General features: G+C 34.8%; 1 long non-coding RNA gene across 1 annotated transcript; it reads right to left on the minus strand.

Moving 5' to 3' along the window:
- Positions 1–480: 480 nt before the first annotated feature.
- LOC149139199 (uncharacterized) lies at positions 481–2,692 on the minus strand. Its single transcript, XR_016264542.1, has 2 exons — positions 1,643–2,692; positions 481–1,129 (listed from the first exon to the last, which is right to left on the minus strand). It is a non-coding gene; the product is annotated as an uncharacterized LOC149139199 (long non-coding RNA).
- Between the last annotated feature and the right edge of the window lie 3,202 nt (positions 2,693–5,894).

The following is a 5,894-nucleotide window of genomic DNA, read 5'->3' on the forward strand; positions in this document are numbered from 1 at the left end:
TCTTTATGATATAATTTATTAATAAAAATTATTTATATAAAATTAAAATTAAATATGTATAATAAGTTTGAAATTATTTAAATTTATTTTAAATTAGAAAATAAAACTAAGTTGATATCAAGTTGTTCAAGCACAACCTGAGTAGATTCGGTCGGGCGTTGCGTTGGTCAGCTGATATTTTAAATATCAAGTTTTCATCAATCCTCCTCTTTTTACTTGATGGAATTGGCTTGTTATATTTTTGTGTTTGTAGTTAAGTTGATAGATGCGTTTATAAGAATTTTATTTACAACTGAGAATTTTTAAATATATAAATATGAAATATATCATGATGGTTGTTTATTTTAAATTAAAATTTATTATTATTAAATAATTATTTAATTTATATAATTATATTAATTAAATTAAATTAAAAATAGAAAATAAAAATTTGTATATCTATACTAATTATATACATAAATTTAAATAAAAAAATAAAAATAAAATGTACACTGTCAATGTGATTAAATTTAAATAAAAAAATAAAAATAAAATGTACACTGTCAATGTGATTTTCCAGAACATGTTGATGTTGCTTTCCTTTCCACTGTAAGGTGAGCTTCATGTGATTGACTCGATTCAAAACATTACTATCAGAAAACAGTACTTTAGAGTTAGCTGAATTGGGAAAAAATAACGGTTTCTGACACCACAGAATAGCTACAAATCAAATTGGACAAATATTTTGTGGCTTTTAATTGCAAATCTACTGCGGATATTAGAGAAACTGCATCGCCAATAAGCCATGACAATTTCACTAGAAGATCTGTAATCTACTGCGGGAATTAGAGAAACTGCATCGCCAATAAGCCATGACAATTTCACTAGAAGATCCTTCCTTCACGACGAGCACGTCCATGGGGATTTAATCATAAGAAGATTCTTCTTTCAATATGAGCACCGTCATGGTGGAGCAGTTGTATTAAATTGAAGTCCAATGGTCCGTCGTTTACCCACATCTTCAAGTCCAATGGTTCCATCCTTTATTTATATTTCAAAGAAAAGTGTTTACAAGGGTCAATTTCTTGATCACAGATTTTAAGATATTCCCAAAATATGCTGAACTTATGTCAATTGCAAAATCTGAAATCTGTTATCAGGACAAAGGACAAATTGCAAAATCTAAATGTGCTGAACTTATGTTAATTCCAAAATCTGTCATCTTAATTGTAAAATAGTTAATTGCAAAATCTGTCATCTTAATTGTAAAATTTGTCATCAGTAGAAAAGATAAATAAGTGACCTTTCCCTAGGATAAATAAGTGACTTTTTCCTTTTACTTTGAAGACTCTATTTTAAATTTAGATATGATTTTCCCCTAATATTTTTGAAAACTATATTTTAGATTTAGATATGATTTTCCCCATAATATTCAGGAAAATATAACCTATTTAAAAAAATATATATACTGATCACTATAAGAAATTTACTGATCAATTTTTACGTTTAAATATGTTATATTAAACAAAATAGCATCCCAAAACTATGAGTTATTCAGCGAAAACCTCTAATAACTTGATCACATCAGATTTACCCAAACCACTATACATGTGTATATGAATAAATAAGTCAAACGCAGAACAGGGAAGAGTGATTTACTAACCTATTTATGTCTTCTTGAAGTGACCACCCAAATGGACGGCAGAGTTGGAAGAAAGCATCCTTCCAATCACCAACATCTTTTCCGCTCTATCTCAGGCCGGACTGCCAGATTTTTCTGGTACCCGCATGGTGAACTTGCGCAGGAGAGTCAGACTGCCGACTAGAGGAACGGCTATCGCCGACTCCTCATCCTTCCCTTGAAGTAGTACTTGCGGCGCGATAAGAGAGACTTCTCTGAGGCACCAGGCAGATTGTGCGTAATTGTGGGAGAATATTGGAATCAAGATGCGACACACCTCAATTGCTTGTTGCAAGCTTTCATAGATGTCATCTCCCCTGTTCATTTGGTGGGTATCAATTTATACGCGGAAACCTGCGCCGGTGAGGGCCTCATATAGATGACCAACGAAGCCTGTCTTCACATCGCGTCCTTTGAAGCTCAGAAACACGTCGTAAATTTCGCATTTCTTGTATCCGTCCCTTCCTAATTCGATTGCAATCGGAGAAGCTATTTCTTCAAGTTGTCTATGGGAAACACCCTGCGTAAGAAGACGCAGGCGCATCCTCACCACATAAACATCGATGAAGATTGGCAGATCGGGGGGGCAGTGCCGAAGATGGGGCGAATGCGGGCCGATCATGGTCGCCTGTGAAACGAAAGTGGGAGAGGAGGCTTGGGCTAGGGTCAGAAACAATATATCATGGTCGCCTGTGCAGCGAAAGTGGGAGAGGAGGCTTGGGCTAGGGTCAGAAACAATATATCATTTCTAAACGGGTGAGCTATATTTATGACTGTGTGAGGTAGACGAAAGGTTAAAGTGCCCGGAAAAGGGACGGTTGAGTTAGTGCGGTAGGTGAAGCTGGTGCGGTTGGTGAAGCTGGTAGGTGGCGTCGTAAAAAAAGGTAGAATGTGAGGTGAGGTAAGACGAGAGGTGAAGGTGTTAGGTGGCGTAGAAGAAAAAGGAGAAGGTAAAGTGGCGTTGATAAGTATGCATTAAGCACTTTTATTTTTCGCAGAGCATAAAAATAAATAGGTGCAAAAGAAATAGTTGAAGTTCATGTTATTTGTTTTTTCTTTCAACGGAAGAAATCACGCTTAGAGTAGGTTTTATAGTACATAGTCTGGTTCGAAATTGGACCACCAAAATTTGTTGATTAAACTTTTATTTGTTTTTTCTTTCAACGGAAGAAATCACGCTTAGAGTAGGTTTTATAGTACATAGTCTGGTTCGAAATTGGACCACCAAAATTTGTTGATTAAACTTCTAAGTGTAGTTGTAGCTATTGGATCTCATATTCATTCATCGCAGATTATTTTGTATTAGGTGGAAAAGAAATAAGTTGACATAGTTTTGTCATTGTATTTTAATTTTTTTTTGTCATTGTATTTTAATTTTCACAAAGAATTCCTGACCTCCAATGGTGCGAAAGCACATTTTTTTTATTTTTGTGAGTTTAATTTTTTTTTATTATTTTTTTGGAAGAGAATAGAGATATTTTTAATTGTAGTTTATCTAAAAACAATATTATATTTATTTGAATTTAGTTTTATTAATGTAGTTATATAAATTAAATGGTTGATAAATATTGATATGTAACAATTAATGATAAACATGACACTTATTTTGTAATACATTTCAAATTGACTAAAAAAATTTAAATTAGAGCTTTATTTTAAATTATTGTTTTATTTTTTTCTCGGTAAAAGACTAAACTATTATATTATGTACAGGATTCAAAAATACATCATGGTGAAACAAGAGAGAGTCAGGCTCTGGGTATGTCACCCGAGAGCAATAGAGGCATCCAAAAACTAGCCCACGCAGGGGCGCCAGACACAAAAGCCAGACTTCCATAAGAGCACGCCCACGCAGGGGCACCAACCATTTCGTCCCACGCAGGGGACACCGACCTTACCCAAATCATTGACACAAAATTCAGGAACATGGACATTAAACCAGACACGAAAGAGACCAGAAGCATTGTTACTTTAACAGAGTCAAAAAACAAACAGCAGAAGACCAAACAGAAAGCCATAGAAACCTTGTGTGCGGGCGTCATCAGTCGTCCATTTGCACCTCCTCTACCCGGCACCAGCCATAGGCTTCTCTTTCAGCCGCAGTGGGAAAGGTGTCTTCCTCCTCGCCAGTTCCCGGCTTCTGATCTTGCTTGCGTTGCATTACGTTTTCCGGGTCTGAGGCCGCCCCTTTAACCCCCTGCTCCTTATCAGCTTCAGAGGCCGCTGCTTCATGCTTTTGATTGTCATTCGTCCTCTGCCCCTGTTCATCCAGGGCGTCCTCATCTTCCCGGGCATTTTCTATGAACAAGACTGAGACATGCGCGCTGATCCGCGGATTGTTCATGGCACTGCTGAAATTGAAGATAGCCGAACCAAAGGCAGGCAAGGCATTCGAGCTCGAAGCCCCTGCATCCATGAATTGGCTGGAGTGGAGGGGGTTGGCGCCAGTGGAGCGAGCAATGTTGCAGTGGCAGCAATGGACAACATTGTCCGCTTCATGACTGCGCGAGATTCCCCCTCTGGAAGTGCCTCGGCGGCTAAGCATGCGCTGCCGAGGTCTCACCATTCTCGTGGGAGGCAGGGGAAAGAAATTCCAACAGACAACAGGGTAGTCCAGACCCCCTGCAACCAACGCCGACTGAGGGATGAACCAGACAGACGGAGAAGAAATCCCGACAGAGACGGAGAGGCCAGGCAACTGCCATACCACAAACATTCTCTGATCCCACGCATCGATACCCCTTATGACTTCACCGGCTCTGCTTTGGAGCGCCCCCGCCATAACTGCTGCCGTCGCCTGAGCCGAATTACCTCGCGGAGCATTTACTATCTCCTGCCAATCCACCTTATACCATCTGCACTCGCTGGCTGTGTTATCTACGGCTGCCACGTGATGGCCACGGGCCGGCATGTGGCCATCCCCCATCGCCTGTCCCATCTTAGTTATCACCCGCATCCGGGGGATTTTAAATTATTGTTATTATTACTTATAAAAATAATTAATATATTAGTTAAATATATATAAGTTTAAGAATATGTAAAAATATATTTAATCATGGAGATTCACCCCACCTTACTATTCAAATTCCTAAATTGTAAATAGCTCGTGTTACAATACCATGGGATATCATACCACATGCCCAATATGACCTATTGATATGAGATTTTATTTAATTAATTTGAGATAAATTAATTATAAAAGTAACTAACTGAAAGATAAATCTTAACCCGTGATTTATAAATACTACTATAAATATTTGGACATATTCCATAGAGATTAAATGTCCACTTTTTATTTGATAATTAATTAAAAATAAATTAAACTTATGAAAGACCTTTTTTGAAATATATGCATATACTAACCTCGTAAAATGTATATTCATTCTATTCGATTTTGTTTTGGGTAGCCTAACCATGAGTTATAATGAAAATTCACAAAATTTGTTGTGTCATAACTTTTTTACTATCTAAATGTTATTAGGTTTATCATTTTTATTTTCCTGTCCGTGTATAATAAATGTAAAGTTACGTGTTCGTGTATAATAAATGTAAAGTTAAGATAAATTGAAGATTTGTCCATGTATTTGTTATTATAAAATGAAATTTGATTTTATAGGTGAATTTTTTTTTTTTTATGTTTAAAAGAGGTTGATAAATTAAATTATATATAAATAATATTTTCTAACAAGTTTTTTTTTAATAAATGCATTAAGATAATGCGCTTATTTTTACATATAATTTTATTTATTATCAATATAGATCAATGTTAATGTATTTAATATAAGTTTAGAGGGATTAAATTTTTTCACATGCAAACTTTTTTAGAGTGCAAACTACAATGCATTATTTTTCATTATTTAAATTGTATTTTTGAATGCTAAATAAAGTATTTATATAGGACCAAATAAAATTTTAACTATTAAAAAATATATATTTTTATATATAGATATATATAAAGTTGGTATCGACATAAATTAGTTAACACAGATCTTGAAATAGTTTATTTAAATCTCTTGTTGAAATATTTTTGAAAAATAGAAGATTTAAACATTTGATTTACACATTTTTATTTTTATTTTTTTTACTTCTAATTACTTTAGACCATATTCATTCTAAATTTGTTTAATTATAGTCAACATTTTTTTTCTATTTAGAACATAATTTTTATTTTTTATTTTTATTTTAAAGGGCACGGAGTCACAGAGAAAATGACACATGTTAACTAATCTTTCGA

Source organism: Pinus tabuliformis, chromosome X, assembly GCF_031772625.1.
Source record: "Pinus tabuliformis cultivar Carrire ecotype Pingquan chromosome X, CPIR1, whole genome shotgun sequence".
Lineage (NCBI taxonomy): Eukaryota > Viridiplantae > Streptophyta > Pinopsida > Pinales > Pinaceae > Pinus > Pinus tabuliformis.